The sequence below is a fragment of the Miscanthus floridulus genome, chromosome 6 (assembly GCF_019320115.1).
Source record: "Miscanthus floridulus cultivar M001 chromosome 6, ASM1932011v1, whole genome shotgun sequence".
Lineage (NCBI taxonomy): Eukaryota > Viridiplantae > Streptophyta > Magnoliopsida > Poales > Poaceae > Miscanthus > Miscanthus floridulus.
In genome coordinates, this window is record NC_089585.1 from 130,008,628 (window position 1) to 130,026,902 (window position 18,275).

General features: G+C 52.8%; 1 long non-coding RNA gene across 1 annotated transcript; it reads right to left on the bottom strand.

Moving 5' to 3' along the window:
• Positions 1-879: 879 nt before the first annotated feature.
• On the bottom strand, positions 880-1,956 carry LOC136456971 (uncharacterized). The gene is made up of 3 exons (XR_010759622.1): positions 1,560-1,956; positions 1,344-1,471; positions 880-1,267 (listed from the first exon to the last, which is right to left on the bottom strand). It is a non-coding gene; the product is annotated as an uncharacterized lncRNA (long non-coding RNA).
• Positions 1,957-18,275: the final 16,319 nt, after the last annotated feature.

Sequence of the window (18,275 nt, forward strand, 5' to 3'; positions counted from 1 at the left end):
TGCCAAGTCAGCCCAACTTTTACGCGATAATAGTATCTCGGCCCAAAATGAGATAGCCAATTAACTCAGTCCAAGTTCGTGCGTGCACCCGTGACAGTGTCAGTGTGTGCACTCGGTCTCACTGTCCAAAACCACACGCGGCCAGCAGGCAGCAGGTCATTCACAACCATTTCTTACGCACCCTTTTCATGTTTCATGTACTAGCAGCACGTAAATTGCGTGTATCAACTCCTCAAGGATAGCTTACCTGAGGTCCCATCCCACTATGGAGGAGCTAGCTTCAATCCTGCTGTTACGGTAAGAAAGAGGTTTTGCTCGGATGTGACATCTCAACCCTCCTTATTGCACAGTCATGCACCGAGCCATCACTACCTGAGGGGAAAAAACCAGATACCTCAGTCTGTTATCAGGGTCCATATCTTTGTTCTTGCAAACTATTTGTTTTCGAAGTGTTAGACAGAAATTAATGGCATTTTGCCTGCATGCGCCATCATTATAGGAGTATTAGCCAACATCTTTCGAAAAAAAGATTAACCAATAGCAAGCGAAGGGGAAGGCCAACAAACAACGAGTGAGCGCAGCAACGTGACGCTTCGGTGGACAGTGAAAACGGGCAACAGCTTGTGATCAACTTACCAACCAGATCCTTGTCACGCTTTTTTACTAGTAGTAAGGATGCAAGTGGGGCGGCGGTGGGCAGCCCACCCCGCGTCCGCATCAACTGCAATTGTAACGTGCAACCCACCCTATCTAAGTGGGCTATCCTGAGCAGCCCAGCGGGTTAGCGGCGCGGGCAGCCCAGCGGGTCGGTGCCATGGCCCGCCCCAACCTGCAACCTTATTTACTAGCCACAACCCGCGGCACCTCCCCGCTCCCGCCATCTGGCCAGCACCTCCGGTTCATATTGTGAAACAAAAAATTATTAGCACGGAAAAGCAGAACGTGCCCGTTTATGCACGTACAATATTTATCAAGAAATGTATGCACAGCATTTGTGTAATAGAATTATTATATAATATACACTACTACTACTACTACTACATAGCGAAAACACTGGTCCTGTATATGGAGCAGAGTTGCTACCAAAATTAGCATCTGTGAGCTGAGCTGACTGCCTACCCATCCGTACCTGATTTGGGTCACCGAAGTGCACCAGACCAGGGCCTGTGCATGCCTTTTCTTCCCTCCATCTAACGACTCCTTGACCCCGGTTTGCATTGTCATGCTGCCGCTCCTCCTCATATACCTCCTCGTCGCTCGTCTTTGTCTTAAGATAGGAATCAAATAATCTTTCCATTGGTTCTCTTCCAAACAGGTGTAGGAAGAGAGAGAGAAAAAGGTACTTGTCTCGCGTTTGCAGATTGCAGCGTTCTTCCTCGCAACTTCGATATCTTTTCCCATCCTTTCTTTTTCTCTGAGGTGAGGCTGGGCCTTCGAGCTCGCCAGGAAAAGATTGTGTCACCTGTAGTAGCTGCAGGATGCCTGTCAAAACTCACAACTCATTGATTCTTTTCTTACTCTACTAGGTGTTTGCAGTTTCTGTAGAGAAGGATACGAACCTCTCTGCAAAGATCGATGGCACCGGCTCTGAGGCTGCTTCTTGCATTTCTGGCGATCGGGTCCTGCATCGCTGCTGACAACATCGACTTGTGGAGTAATCGGCGCTCCTGAGATGATCCCGCAGCGCCTGGAGTAATCGGTGGTGACGGCAGGTGCTCGAGGCGGCGGGGTGGCTTGCCGGAGCAGTAGCGGCGGCGCGGTGACGGGTACCCACTCCTGTGACCCGTCCTCGCGAACGAGGAGGGGTGGAACATGGTCACGGTTGCAGCGCTAACGTGTGGATTGGAGGAGGTCGCCTTGCTTGGCCATGCCCAGTCGGCGACGGACCACGGCAATGGCGGCTCGGCGGACGATACTCCATGGGGGCAGGGCAGCACAGAGGGCTTGGAGGGCCAGCGATCGGTGGGTAATGAAAGAGAGATAACGGGTAGAATCACCGCACGATTTGCATTACACTCAGTGGAGGCAGATATACAACAACCGGATCTCCCCACGATTAGCCGATCCTATAATCTAGGCAACGTGGAGAGAGCAGCCGGGTCAAGGATCGTTACAAGAGATAGGACTCAACGCAAAAGACGCTCAGCCTATACTATCTCTCTGACACCCCCTCAGTCGTAGCATGATCTTGTCGAATGCACAGACTGTTTCTGAAATCTTCGAACAGTGGCGTGGGCAATCCCTTGGTCATGACATCTGCAATTTGATGTTGAGTTGGAATGTGCAGAACTCGGAACTGTCCGAGAGCAACACGTTCCTGACGAAGTGAATGTCTAGCTCCACGTGCTTGGTCCGGCGATGGTGAACTGGATTCTCAGACAGATAAACAGCCGATACATTGTCACAATAGATTACCATGGCCTTGTCGATCTTGACGTGGAGCTCAGTAAGCAGGTTGCGTAGCCAGCAGCATTCTGCAGCCGCGTTCGCCACACCCCGGTACTCGGCCTCGGCGCTGGAACGCGACACCGTCGGCTGCCGTTTGGACGACCATGAGATGAGTGAGTCACCAAGGTAGACACAATTACCGGATGTCGAACGGTGCGTATCGGGACAGCCTCCCCAATCAGCGTCGGAGTAAGCCTTGAGATCGGTGTTGGTTGATGACGAGATGATGAGGCCGCTGTCAATAGTGCCACGGAGGTACCGGAGTATCCGTTTGACGAGGTTCCAGTGTGTCGCCCGTGGTGAATGCATGTAGAGGCAGGCCTGATTGACAGCATAGACGATGTCTGGACGTGTCAACGTGAGGTATTGCAGTGCTCCCGTGATGCTGCGATAGAACGTTGCGTCGTCCACCGGCTCGCCATCAGAGGCAGGAAGCTTCTGCTTGGTGTCGACTGGCGTGGTTGCAGGCTTGCAGTTAGCCATCCCCGCACGATCGAGAATGTCCTCCATGTACTGGGCTTGGGTGAGGAAGAAGCCGTTGTCATCCCGCCGAACCTGAACGCCGAGAAAAAACTTGAGCGTACCAAGGTCCTTGACTGCGAACTCACGACAGAGCTCCTGGATGATGCGCTGCAGTAGCGATGTAGTGGACCCCGTCAAGATGATGTCGTCGACGTAGACGAGTAGATACGCCAGTCCGTCGCCGCGGCTGTAGACGAACAACGACGAGTCCGAGCCGGTGGGGATGAAGCCGATGGAGCGAAGATGCGCCCCTAGGCGCTGGAACCACGCCCGTGGTGCCTGCTTGAGGCCATAGAGAGACTTGATGAGGAGGCAGACGTGGTTCGGCTGAGCCTCATCGACGAAGCCCGCCGGCTGATGACAGTAGACGCTTTCACTCAAGTTCCCATGGAGGAACGCATTTTTGACATCGAGCTGATGCACCGGCCATCGGCGCGACGCGGCAAGGTGGAGCACGGTGCGGATGGACGTCGGTTTCACCACCGGGGAGAAAGTTTGGTGGAAATCTACGCCCGGTCGTTGCGAGAAGCCACGCACAACCCAGCGTGCCTTGCGACACTCCAGCGATTCAACAGGATGAAGTTTGTTCTTGAAGATCCACTTGCTGGTGATCACGTTGGCATGTGGCGGTCGTGGAACAAGTGTCCTTGTCCCGTTGGCCTGCAGCGCGCCAAATTCATCTTGCATCGCCGCGTGCCAATCAGGATCGCGAAGAGCAGCACGGACTGAAGTTGGAGGGGGCGTCGGTGGCGCCATCGATGTAACGTGGGCGTACTTCGGGTTGGGCACGTGAATGCCGTCACGCGCTCGGGTGATCATCGTGTGTCGGGTGGGCACCGTGGGCACTGAAGATTCCTCCGGTGCGGGCATGGTTGGTTCCTCAGGAGCGGATTCGCTCGCAGGTGCTGAAGCTATCATGGGCGCGGTTGATGAGGAGCGGTCTGGCGAAGATGACGGCGGCAGACGCGACTCAGGGCTCCCTGATCCGGGTCCGCCGGGTTGCGCAGGTGGCGCCGTGGAGGTTGTTGGCGCGGCCCCAGCCTGCGGACGCGGATTAGGCGTTGTCATAGGAGACCGGTTCGGTGTGGCCCCAGAGGCGTGCGTACGCGTCATGGTAGACTGGGTACGCACGGCCCGATCCAGATGTCGTGGTCGATGAGTGCGCGGCTGGCGAGCTGGAATCACCGGTAGAACGTCCTGGAGGCACGTAGAACTCAACGGTGATCCGTTGGTTCGTGAGTCACCAAGCTGCACAAATGGAAAGCATGTTTCGTCGAAGTAGACATGATGAGATATGATAACACGCTTAGTCTCTAGATTATAACACTTGTAGCCACGCTGATCCAGAGGATACCCCAAGAAGACGCAGCGAACTGAACGTGGCGAGAGCTTGTGTGGTGCGGTGGCTTCGGTGTTAGGGTAGCAGAGGCAACCAAAAATGCACAGGTGAGCATAATCTGGGCGCGCGCCGAACAAAAGTTCGAACGGAGTGGAGTTTTGACGAGGGCGACACGGACACCGATTTAGGAGATATGTGGACGTGGCAAGAGCATCAGGCCAGAATGAGGGTGGTAGCGATGCCTAGAACATGAGAGCACGAAGGCCATCATTGAGCATTCGCAGAACGTGCTCGGCACGGCCGTTCTGTTGTGATGTGTAGGGGCAAGTCAGATGCAGTGCAATGCCATGCTAGGCAAAGAACGCGCGCGACGCAGAGTTGTTGAACTCCTTCCCATTATTTGTTTGAAAACATTGAATTGATCGCTGAAATTGAGTGCCAACAAAAGCATGAAACGAAATAAGAGTGGGCAGAACATCAGACTTGTGGCACAAAGGGAAAGTCCACGTATAATGGGAAAAATCATCGAGAATAACAAGATAGAATTTGCATCCTGAGTTGCTCATTATTGGTGAGGTCCAAACATCACAGTGCAACAATTGAAAGGGAAAAGAACAAACATGTGAGGACTCTTTGAATGGAAGTCGCACGTGCTTGCCAAGGCAGCAGGCATGGCACGTGTGACGACTAGACTTGGAGCAACTGAAGCCGACTGTGCAAGACAAATGTAGAAGAGCATCCCGACCTGGGTGGCCAAGTCAAGAGTGCCAGAGAGGACCATCAGATGACGTGAGGAGCGCCTGCGAGGGTCGTGGAGAGGCAACGTCGTGACCAGTGTGTAGAGGGTATAGCTCACCGGAAGAGTCACATCGGAGGAGCGCCATCTTGGTGCGAAGGTCCTTGATGGAGAAACCCCAAGGATCAAATTCCACAGACACATAATTATCTCGAGTTAGAGAGTGAACAGATATGAGATTTTTGACAAGCTGAGGGGCAATTAGAACATTATTCAAAAGTAAAGGATTGGAGGATATGGGGATAGAGCCGTGGCCAATGGAGGCCGTGGACATCAGACTGTCGTTGTCGACAACGATCTGACGAGGAACAGAGGAAGGGGAACAAGTGCTAAGTATACCGGAGTGGGAAGCCATGTGGGAAGAAGCGCTCATATCAAGGAACCAGTCGTTAGCGCCGCCGGTGGAGGGGTTCAATGACATGGTGTTGAGCGCGGAGTAGAGCCCGGCCAGCAGGGAGCCGGTGTCTTGCGGTGGCGGCGGTGCGGCGAACACCGTCATGGCCAAAGGAGGACTGACACCAGGACGCGGTGGGAGAACGCCTGGACTCTAGGCATTGAGGGGCCAGGCCTGAACCACCCCTTGCCACGGGTTGTAGGGTGCAGCCCACTGCGGTGGCGGAGTGGGAGCGGAGTTGTGCCCGCCAGCCACGGACTGGCGCTGACGGTTGTCCGCCTTGCACTTCTTACAACGGTCACTGCCAGCGGAGCTAGAGACGACGGGGCTGGGCGGTGTCGGGGCCGACGCAGACTTGGTGGTGGAAGGCGTGTCACGAGCGGCAAGGAGCACCGTCTGGGCCTCCATCTGCAGAGAGTACTTGATGCGGTGTTCCTCCTGTAGCAGGTAGGACTTGGTGTAGAGGAATGTCGGCGGCGGCGTCATGGTGGAGAACACGGCGATGGCTTGGCTGAATTTGTTGTTCAGCCCACGAAGAGTGTTGATGATGAGCGCTGGGTCGGAGATGGCGGCGCCGCAGTCATAGAGGGTGTCGGCGAGGCTCTTGAGGCGGCCGTAGTACTCGCCAATCGACATGTCGCCCTAGAATAGGCTGTGGAACTCCTGCTGGGCATAGACGGCACGCTACAGACTATTGTCGATGAACTGACCGGTGATGGTGGTCCAGGCGGTGTAGGCGGAGCTGTGCAACCTATAGACATCGCTCCAGATGTCCTTGGACACCGTAGAGTAAAGCCACAAGATGATGCACGAGTCCACCTGTAGCCACTCGGGATCATCGATCATGGCGGCCGTGTCGATGGTGCCATCAATGTGGTTGACGAGGCCGAACTTCTAGAAGGTGAGGTCAAAGAAGGATCGCCATTGCCTAAAGTTCCTATCATCCATGGACAGAGTGACAGGAACGTGATTACGAATATTGAGGAGGATGAGGGTGGAGGCCGCGGGAGGGGCAGGTTCGGCAGAAGCAGCGAAGGGATTGGTGCCGGAGGAGACCGAACCAGTGGGGCTCGCCATGGCCGAGAGCAGCAGAAGGTGGAGGTGAGGAGCAAGAAGAGGCCGATACCATGAAAGAGAGATGAACTGGGAGAATCACCGCATGATTTGCATTACACTCAGTGGAGGTAGATATACAACAACCGGATCTCCCCACGATTAGCCGATCCTATAATCTAGGCAACGTGGAGAGAGCAGCTGGGTCAAGGATTGTTACAAGAGATAGGACTCAACGCAAAAGATGCTCAGCCTATACTATCTCTCTGACAGGTAAGATAGGAGAGGCTGTCCAGGATCTCTCCATCTAACTTAATCAGACTATGGTGGACTAGAGAGGGAGAGCGTGGAGCTCGCTCCAATGGCGGCCGCGATGGCCGGATTGGGGAAACTAGAGCTCACGCTCAGAAGAGAAGGAGAGGAGAGGAACTGAGGGGATACGGTGTGTTCCCAATCTTGGCGGAGCTCGTGGAGGTGATGTTTGAATCCGGGGAGCACTTGTCGTGCCTATTTATAGGTGACGAAGGTCGGTTTGTTGTGGCACAGTGTGGCGAGATATTTTCTCCGGCGCGTCTTGGATCCTTCTTCCCACGCACGCGTTCAAATCTAAGGCAGGGGATCATAGTGCGACCTTATCATCTGCCTAGCCGAGAAAGAGTAGCGGCCAAGGTAATTCCATGGCGGTGGCAATGGTCGAGCGTTCGGGCACGACCGCGTGGCGGTGGGGATAATGGGAGAGAAGGAGCGCGCGGAGTCTGGAGGCTTTGGTGGGGTCCATGGTGACACCCTTGATCCTATCCATTTTGTCAGAGTAAGGCAGTGGCAACACAGCCGAGGCGGGAGTATGACGACCTGGTATTCCCGCCGACGTCGCGAGGTAGGGGACGGATCCGACAGGTGGGGCCACGGTGCCAGTGGAAGAAGGGAGGGGAAACAGGAGCGGGCTCGTGGGTGGAGATGGGCTGAGTGAGCGGACTGCGCTGGCGTCGGGGCATGCTACTAGGTCGAGTGACCGGTTGTCGGCCCATGCGGGCGGTGAAGAGGAGGGAATGGTGGGCCACGGCGCGGGCCATGAGGAGGGAGAGGGGAGAATGAGCTCGAGTGCCATTTTCCTTTTAGGAATTCCCTTTTCTATTTTCCAGAAATAAACTAAGCACCTTTGAGTGGATTTGAATTTGAATTTCAAGGATATTTGCAAGGGTGGGTGGTTAGGTAATTCAAGGAGGAGGTCAGGAAGATAATATTCAATAGATATTGTCAAGGAGAAATTTGGAGGGAAAATGCCAAGGAGAATTATTTGATGGCAAATAAATTCTAGGGAAAACAAATCATTCAAATAAAAAAACAAGCACCAAGCATTTCAATCAAACAAGCATTTCATTACTCAAGCATTCTAACCTAAATGCATATGGTGAATTTTGATGCAAGGGTTTTGAGAAATATATTTTTGAAGCGGTTTTGCAGAAGATAAATAGTCAAGGTTTTATTTTGTTGTCAAGCTTTAAAAAGTTCAATTTTTTAGTGTTTTTAACACAATGCAAAGCACAGGGTGTTACATTTTGAAACATCCAAATGGAACACTTACAACATACATCTGAAGGCATATGAACACTTGAAACAGGCTTCTCAAACAATTAAAAACCATTTCAAACATATGCAACATCCAGATAAAACATATGCAACATATGTGTGAAATATATGCAACATCAAGATAAGCACACTTGCAACATACCTCCTGTCGGGTACCGATAGTAGGGTACCAAAAGAGAAGGAGCTAATAACCCTTGGTACCAGTTCGTCTAAGGTGATTAGGCGCACTCTACGGCTCCAAGTGACCCCCGGGGCACGGGCTCCGCCTCGCCCGAGGGTTGGGACACGGGTCCTGCCTCGCCCGATGGCCGGGATGCGAACCCTACCTCGCCCGATGGCTGGAGCACGAGCTCTGCCTCGCCCGAGGGCTGGGACACGGGTCCCGCCCCAGCCGGTGGCTGGAGCACCGGTTTCGCTTCACCCGACGGCCAAGGTGCGAACCCTGCCTCGCCCGATGGCTGGAGCACGAGCTCCGCCTCGCCCGAGGGCTAGGACACGAGGCCCACCTAGCCCGATGGCTGGAGCACTGGCTCCACTTCGCCCAACCCCTAGGACAGATCAGGCGCCAAACGGAGGCACGCGGGTCCTCGAAGGGGCCCACGTCGTCCCCGACTACCACGGGCATGGGATGTGGATCCAAAAACCACATCGGTGACGCTAGGGAGGAGATGGGCACGTCTCGACGTGACCTGCGACCGTGACGGACCATGCCTCGACGTGCATGACCTCAATAGTGCTGGGCGGACCAAGCACTATGCTACCAAACAAAGTATGGTTTCAGTCAAGGGCAACTGTTGGCCATACCGGTGATAGACAATGGGACCAGAAACCCCTACCGATGACGACATCGGCCTATAACAAAGATGTGACTAGGAGTCACTATAGGCCCAACAGGACCCACACATAGGAGGGGGAGGAGGATGCCATCCCCGAAGCTCTTCTTCTTCTTCCTTGTTTTTCTCTTTCTTCTTCATATGTAACCTGGCCCTTCCCTTGATCTCAAAAAGGGAAGGTTGGGCTCCCCAACAAGACACGTGAACACAAACTCAAATACACACTCATATGCACCAGAGACCTGGGACCTGCTCCCTCTCTCGCCAGTTTGTAAACCCCTACTACAAACTTCCCGTGCTGGTAACACTAGCAATAGCTGCAAACTGGAGTAAGGACATTCCGCCCGAACCAGTTGAAAGGTCCTAATGGCTAGAGGGGGGTGAATAGCCTATTAAAAATTCTACAACAACACTTAACAAAACGGTTAGACAATTATGAGGCGAAGCAAGTGTTGCGTTAGCCTACTAAAAATGCAAGCCACCTGCAACAATTTTAGTTTCTATTGTCCCTAACCACACAATGGCTATGACACTACACTAAGTTAGTGTGCTCTCAAAGACTAACTAAAGAGCCACACTAACTAAACTAACAAGCTCTCACAACTAGCTACACTAAAGAGCTTGATAACTAGTTTGTGGTATTGTAAAGAGAGAGCAAGATAGTTATACCGCCGTGTAGAGGAGTGAACCAATCAATCACAAGGATGAATACCAATGTAGACCAATCACCTTGGAATCAAATGATGACACAATGATTTTTTACCGAGGTTCACTTGCTTGCCAGCAAGCTACTCCTCATTGTGGCGATTCACTCACTTGGAGGTTCACGCGCTAATTGGCATCACACGCCAAACCCTCAATAGGGTGCCGCACAACCAACACTGGGGACAACTCGGGGTGACCGGATGCTCTGATCATATTGTCCGGACGCTGGACCTCAGCGTCCGGTCACGCGATGCATGCCACGTGTCCCCTCTCTTCAAACGCTGATCGCCTGGTCTCAATGGTCAAGTGATGACTAGAAGCAGCAGCTGAAAGTGACTAGACGCTGAACCCCAGCATCCGGTCGTTTCAAGTAGGCCTCCAGAGATGACTTTTCATGACCGGACACTGTGGGGGTATTAACCCCTATACCCTTACGGCTAAGCTTGGGCTGGCCCGGATCGATGGGTTCGGTCCACCCGAAAGACGACGTGCGGCCCAGTTAAGCTGATCGGAGTCCCGCACAAGGAATCAAGACGGATTTGGCGACCAAGCAGGATCCTGGTCGGTTAGAATAGGAATCCTTATCCGGCCACATATGGCAATTGTAACTGACTAGGATTAGTTTCCAGATCTGTAACCCTGCCCCCCGGACTATATAAGGCGGGCAGGGGACCCCTCTAAAAAACATCTCTTATTGACATACAGCAATACAAATCAGACGCAGGACGTAGGTATTACGCCTTCTTGGCGGCCGAACCTGGATAAAACCTCGTGTCTGTCTTGCGTCACCGTCTTGTTTGGGGCTTGCGCATCTGTCTGCCAATAATCTATTACCTTGGGCATACCCCTAGGTAGACTGCCGACCTTATTTCGTCGACAGTGGCACGTTAGGTAGGGGGTGTGCGTACTGCTCTCTAAGCAAACAAGATGGTCATCATCTCCGGCTCCATGGCTACGCCCAACGGCCTCACATTCACCGTCGGCCAGATCACCTGGACCACCGGCTCCGATGACTCCATCGCCATGACCACGGAGGAGGCGTGGATTCAACCTGCGCCGACTACTACTTCACCTGCATCGGCTATGGCTCCGACCACGGTGAACACAGCTCCGACCACGGCGAACACAGCTCCGACCATGGTGAACGTGGCTCCGACCACGATGGATACGGCTCCGACCATGATGGATCTGGCTCCGACCACGGTACATCTAGCTCCGACCACGCCTACAGCCACACCGACAACCCGTCATCCGCTTCCCCGCTATAGGGGGAAGCAGATCAACAACACCGACCTGCTCGACTCCATCGATCGGGTCGGCATCAAACTCGCTAAAACCGTAGCTCTGGTAAGTACGATTCAAAGCCAACCTAATGAGCAGGTAACCGCGCCCCACAACAGATCTATCCGACCAGCTCGGACCAGTCGTCCTGCACGACTTGGAATAGATCTCGTGGTCGTATCTACTCCTGAGGGGCGCTTCGCTCGTCGCCAGCCAGCCTTCGCGACGGTCTCCGACTCTATGAGTACAAAGTCCCGACGGAGAACCACCAGGTCCAGCCCTACGGCCTGCAAAACACTGCCTCCAGCTACGCGTACAACCTACAACGCCGCTCGGATCTATGTCCTATACACCGATCTCGGCCGAAGCCATGCAACCTCGTCAACATGGTCTGGATTGAAGATTATCAAGAAGGATCCGTCCACACAATCCGAGAGGGCGACTCCAGCTCCCCATCCGGCATCGCATCCAACGCATCTGTCCACACCGAGCTTCAGCGTCACGAAGATAAAGGCGTCAAATACAATCTGGATCTACCAGACCACACCCCGGGTTTCCCCCAATTTCCGTCTTTCCCGCCAAGACGAGGGGATTTGATCCATGTTGTCAGCAATGACGAGCCACCAGCAGTTGGCGAAATAGAACAAGAAAGGACTGCACGTGAAGCACGCAATATTGACCGGTTTAATTGCCGACAAATCGAAGCTGAAGCAGACCAGGAGGCACGACGCATAAGGGTCCAGCCATGTGACCTCAACAATGCTTTCGACAGGGTGGGGGACAAACAAGTCTTCAAGACCCCAAGCGCCAACGTAGCCATCGCCATGGCGACAATGCAGCGGCTGCCCAACACTCCCGAGACCCAAGCAGTCCGTGATGACATACAAGCTTATCTGACGGCTGCTATGGCTCAGACCGCAGAGATGAATCAAGCCCGGGCTCCATCCGTTTCCGTCGAATCAAGCCACAGCCGCCAATACTCAAGTCGCTCATAGCCACTCAACCAACGTGGCTCACGCAACAACGACCCATCGGATAACCGTCAAGGCGGAAACGGTGGTCATGATGGTGGTCGGGACGACAACCGCCGCCGGGGGGATAACCGCCACGACGTTCGAGGTGACAATCGCCGTGATAACCACGGTCGTAGAGCTAATCCAGATGGCAATCGAGATCACCGTGATGGCAATAACGATCTTCGCCATTACCTCGGTGGATGCGATCTGCGCGCTCGGATCAACCAGAGAGCCGACGATCGAGCATCCTACGAAAGCCACCGCCGTATGGAGTATGACACCACCCACGGCCCGCCGGGTCTGAAGCAGTTCACTCCACACCTTCGCCAAGTCATATGGCCCAAGAATTTCAAGCTCGAGAAACTTTAGAAGTACAACGGTAAGGAAAACCCCGAATTATGGGTCATGCTCTACGAAACTGCGTGCCGATTAGCCATGGCTGACGAGCACGTCATGTCTAACTACTTCCCAGTCGCTGTTGGTCATGCAGGTCACCAATGGCTGGTTAGCTTGCCGGCGAACTATTTTGATTCTTGGCAGGAGCTCAAGCAGGCCTTCATCGACAATTTCATCGCTACTTGTGAACAACCCGGCAACAAGTACGATCTGCAATGGATCCGAGATCGGAAAGACGAACCACTGCGCGAGTACGTTCGGCGTTTCTCGGAGATGCACATCAAGGTCCCATCAATCTCCGACAACGAAGCAATCGAGGCTTTCGTCACTGGCCTCCGCTTCCACGACGCCCTAAGAGACAAGCTCCTCCGGAAGAGACCTGAATCAGTCACAGTGCTCTTGGCCACCGCTAAGAAATATGCGGACGCTGACGACGCTAAAAAGATAATTGTTGAAGAAGCAGCAAGGGTTCCACGCTCTGACCACCCTCCACACCGCGACGATTACCACGGCAATCGTGGTCAGAACGACAATTTTGACCGCCGCAACCAGCGCAACGACTCCCGCGACTACCGTGACCAACGTAATCAGCGACGCAACTACCGTGACGATTACAGGAGCAAGCGTGCTCGGGAAGACGACGGCAAGGTCAATACCGTGAAAAAGGGCGGCGGACGTCGTAACTACGAGGACGACTACGCCAAAGCATTGAAGGGGCCCTGCCAGATCCATCCTAAGTCGAACCACACCATGGAGAATTGCCACATCCTCAAGACTATCTACATGCGTCAATAGGCTCCAGATACGTCCGACAAGCCTAATGACGCAGGGGAACAGCGCAACGAGGACAACGACGATGACGATGCAGACCCTCGTCATAAATATGTCAAGCCAACTGATCACGTGCACACCATCATCGGCAGCAAGGTGTCCATTGAGACCAAACGAGAACGCAAGCTGCTCGCCCGCGCTTGCTTGAACGTGGCAAACACCGACAACCTTCTCACCGATCCGCGGCTTCCTCCGTGGTCTCACCGTGAAATCTACTTCAGCAGGAAGGACCAATGGGCCGCCATACCTGAGCCAGGGCGTTTTCCCCTGGTCCTCGATCCTTGTATCAACAAGGTTCAGTTCGACAGGGTACTAATCGACGGTGGCAGCTCCATTGATATACTGTTCAAGAACAGCCTGCCCGCCCTGAAAATAGCCCAGGCGGACCTGAAGCCGTACGAGGCACAGTTCTAGGGCATTCTCCCCGGACAGAGCTCTACACCTCTCGGGCAGATCACGCTACCTGTGCAATTTGGGACTCCGGACCACTTCCGCACCGACTATGTCAATTTCATGGTCGCTGACGAGATAAAAGACGGCCTCGTCGAGGCTTATGTTGATGATGTAGTTGTCAAAACCAAGGAAGTACATACCCTTGTTGACAACCTGGAACGCACCTTTGCAGCCCTCAATACGTTCCAATGGAAATTAAACCCAAAGAAGTGCATCTTTGGCGTTCCTTCTAGCATACGCCCTAACCCGGAGAAAGTCAAAGCTATCTTAGACATGAAGCCCCCAAAAAAGGTGAAAGATGTCCAGAAGCTTACCGGATGCATGGCCGCTCTAAGCCATTTCATACCAAGATTAGGAGAAAAAGGGCTACCGTTCTTCAAACTGCTCAAAGCATCCGAGAAGTTTGAGTGGTCGGAGGAAGCAGACGCTGCCTTCACGCAGCTAAAAGAATACCTCACATCACCTCCGGTACTTACTGCTCCCAAAGAAGACGAAACTCTCCTACTTTACATTACGGCAACCGATCGGGTGGTTTCCACTACAATGGTGGTCGAGCGTGACGAGCTGGGCCACGCCTACACGGTACAGCGGCCAATTTATTTCATTAGTGAGGTACTCAACGAATCCAAGACCAGGTACCCACAGATTCAGAAACTGCTCTACGCCATACTAATAACATCCCAAAAGTTAAGACATTACTTCGACGGATATCATGTGGTGGTCATGACCGAGTATCATTTGGGGGACATCATTCGCAATAAGGATGCAAACGGGTGCATCATCAAATGGGCAATGGAGCTATGCCCCTTTTCCTTGGAATTTGCAAGCCATACTACAATCAAGTCTCAGGCACTCGTCGATTTCATCGTCGAGTGGACAGACTTAAGCACGCCTGCCTCTCCGGGATCCGACGAATATTGGATGATGTACTTTGACGGTTCTCTCAGCATTGACGGTGCGGGAGCAGGAGTTCTTTTCGTGTCACCATCCAAGGAGCAGCTCCGGTACGTCCTCAGGATTTATTTCCCAGCATCTAATAACGCCACCGAGTATGAAGCATGCCTGCATGGTTTACGCATTGCGGTTGAGCTTGGTGTTAAACATCTCTATGTCTATGGAGACTCGGCTCTGGTCATCAACCAACTCAACAAGGACTGGGACACGACCAGCAAAAAGATGGATGCATACTACAAATCGATAAGAAAGTTGGAAGGCAGGTTCTATGGCATTGAGTACATACACGTGGTCCGGGACAAGAACCAGGCAGCGGATGCGTTGTCAAAGTTAGGATCATCCCGAGCCAAAATCCCACATGGCGTATTCGTCCAAGACCTGCTCACGCCTTCCATTAAAGACGAAGAGTCTACGGTCGACAAAGCTCCAGACCAGCAATTAGTGGCTACGGTTCCGGCGCCGAGCACAACCGAGCCGCTTCCGACCACTCATGAGCCAGACTGAAGAACACCTTTCATCAAGTACTTAACAGATGGTAGTGGTTATACTGATCGAACAGAAAACGAGCGCCTGATGCATCGCAGTAAGCAGTATCTGCTCGTCGATGGCAAGTTATGGCACAAAAACGCAAAGGAGGAAATCTTGATGAAGTGTATAACCTAGGAGGTAGGCGAGCATCTCCTGAACCAAATCCACTCTGGCTCCTGCGGCAACCACACGGCCTCAAGAACACTGGTCGGTAAGGCTTTCCGAGCAGGGTTCTATTGGCCATCCGCAGTAGCCGACGCAGAGAAGCTAGTCCGCCGCTGTGAGGGTTGTCAGTTCTTCGCCAAGAGAATCCATGTACCAGCACATGAGATCCAGACGATTTCGGCCTCTTGGCCCTTCGCATGCTGGGGACTGGACATGATCGGGCCTTTCAAACCGGCTCCTAGGAAATTTACGTGCGTCTTCGTGCTAATTGACAAATTTTCTAAGTGGATAGAATACATGCCTCTGGTACAGGCATCCTCGGAGAAGGCTGTCACGTTCCTCGACCAGGTCATCCACTGTTTTGGCGTACCCAACAGCATCATTACTGATCTGGGTACTCAGTTCACCGGGAACGCTTTTTGGGACTTCTGCGATGAAAGGAGCATAGTAGTAAAATACGTCTCGGTGGCGCACCCTAGAGCTAATGGACAAGTCGAGCGGTCAAATGGCATGATCTTGGACACACTAAAGAAGAGGATGTATAGAGAAAACGACAAAGCTCCTGGAAGATGGCTCAAGGAGTTACCTGCCGTGGTCTGGGGACTCTGAACTCAGCCCAGTCGTAACACCGGCGTCTCAGCATACTTTATGGTTTACGACACTGAGGCAGTCCTCCCACCAGATATAGCTTTCAGATCAGCACGGGTAGAGAACTTCGACGAGGGCAAGGTCAATGAAGTACGGGAGCTAGAAGTCAACAGCGCAGAGGAGAAAAGGCTCGATTCTTGTGTACGCACGGCCAAATACCTTGCTGTTTTGTGCAGGTACTACAACAAGAACGTTAAAGAGCATTTCTTCGTGGTCAGGGACTTAGTCCTGAAGTGGAAGACGAACCAGGCTGGTGTCCACAAACTCGCAACCCCATGGGAGGGACCCTTCATGATCAAGGAAGTCACACGTCCAACGTCTTATAGGTTAGCTCACCTGGACGGCACGGACGTACCAAACTCGTGGCACATCGACAAGCTTAGACGTTTCTATGCTTAACTACTGAGATATGTACTCTACATGTATTTTCGATTTACTTCAATAAAGCAATTATGATTTCTCCGACCACTCTAATGTGTCACTCCGAATTTTATGGTTATTCTAACTTAGCCAGTACAAGCCGACCACCACTCCTTCTACGGTTTTTGGAGCAGGCCCTGTCTCCGGTTCCTCCCAACACGTACACGGGATCCGCTCTCTACGTTACGGGTGATCGACAGGTCCCCCCTAGTTTGACTTGTCCACGTCCACGTGTGCATAGGTCACAGTACCTCACACTCCGACCACATGCCAAACTAGGGCCGCACAAACTCTTCGGGATGACGTGTCGAGCAAAACGGTTCAACTAAACAGAACGTTAACATGTTCTCACTTAGTTACACCAACAAAAAGTTTCAAGCTTAAATACGTTTTGTACAAAGCAAACAATCTTATAATGATATACAGTTACGTTATTACAAGCTTGCCTGAAGAGGCTCAAGTTTACAATAACACAACTATGTCCTCCTTCTACAGCTCTAAGCCTATTACATTGGCTGGTCAGGGCGCATGGCATTTACTGCTCGTCGCCTCTGATACCCTACTCGAGTCTCGGGGACTCTTGCGCTAGTCGAGCTAAAGGGGATGGCCCCACCGGTGCCTGGCTGGTCGAGACCACAGGCTTCGTTGGTTGGCTTGCAGCTGATGGCATTTCTAGCTGGCTTGTCGATGGCATACCCCGTACAGGTGCTGTCCCACCTCCACACAGGTTAATATCGCCAATTAACTTTGACGACAAGTCCAGCTGGGCCGTCCAAAGCTCTTCTGCCTTGTCTGGGTCTACCTCCTTCGGGTACCCAGCCTCCAGGCGCTTGAGATCGATCAGGGGGTAGTGGGCACACACCATGCTTAGTACATGGGCACCCGTGTACTCACCCGCCTCCTTCACGAACTCTTGGAACCATCCCCACGCTTGTATGCATCTCTCGACCAGTCCGAGCTGGGGCGTCCTTAGCTCTTCCTCTGTGAGCACCGGGTCGATAAGGTCGAGGACGGGCACAATGCCAGTTGCCATTTCTTGGCACCGCTTGTTCCACGTGTCCCGCTCCTCGGTGGCCTTGAGGCATCGTGCTTTCCAGTCGTCACGCTCTTTGATCATGGCCTCTAGGTGCCTCTTGGCATTGACTTTCAAAACTGAACGCAGTACAAGACATCAAATGTGATGACACGACAAGGCAAGGTGGGCGACAGAATGAGAAAGGTGATATGGAATACTTACTTTTCAGGTCATCCTTCATTTTGGTGGTGTGGTCTTGGAGTTCAGACTGGCTACGTGCCAGTTTCTTGTTGTCCTCCTTCAGGCGACCTCATTCTGTGGTCACACGGCTATTTTCCCCTTGGAGGCGGGTCACTTCAGCTTCTAAACCTGCATTACAGCTGTTACTGCCAAGAACACAATAACACAAGTCCTGCACTTGCTATGATAAGGTGAAAACTTACTTGTTTTTTCCCGCTCTTTGTTATTGAGCTGGCCGACCAGGTTTTGGTTCTGTGCTTCTCGCTCTGTCCTCTCCTGGTCGGCGGCTTCAAGTTGGCGCCACAAGCGTTCTACTTCGGCCGCCAGCTCTTTATTGGTCGCCGTGATTCCTTCAATCTGGTCGAAGCACCTTTTCCGGTATTTTGCGGTTTTCATCAAGTCCTGCATACAGACAAGCTAAGTCAGACAGTTCGACTACACAACAGGGTCAAGGATTCAAGCCAAATATACCTGGACTTCCATCACTAGACGCTTGGCCGCCCGTTCAACTCTTAGGGTCTCTTCGACCTCTGGGATTTCTTCGTGCATAACCCATTCGTCGTTCCGATAGCGCGACACATATACATGTTGTTGCTTATCTTGGGGATGGCCTAGGACCTCTTCTACTTCTTCCTCTTCAGCCTCCTG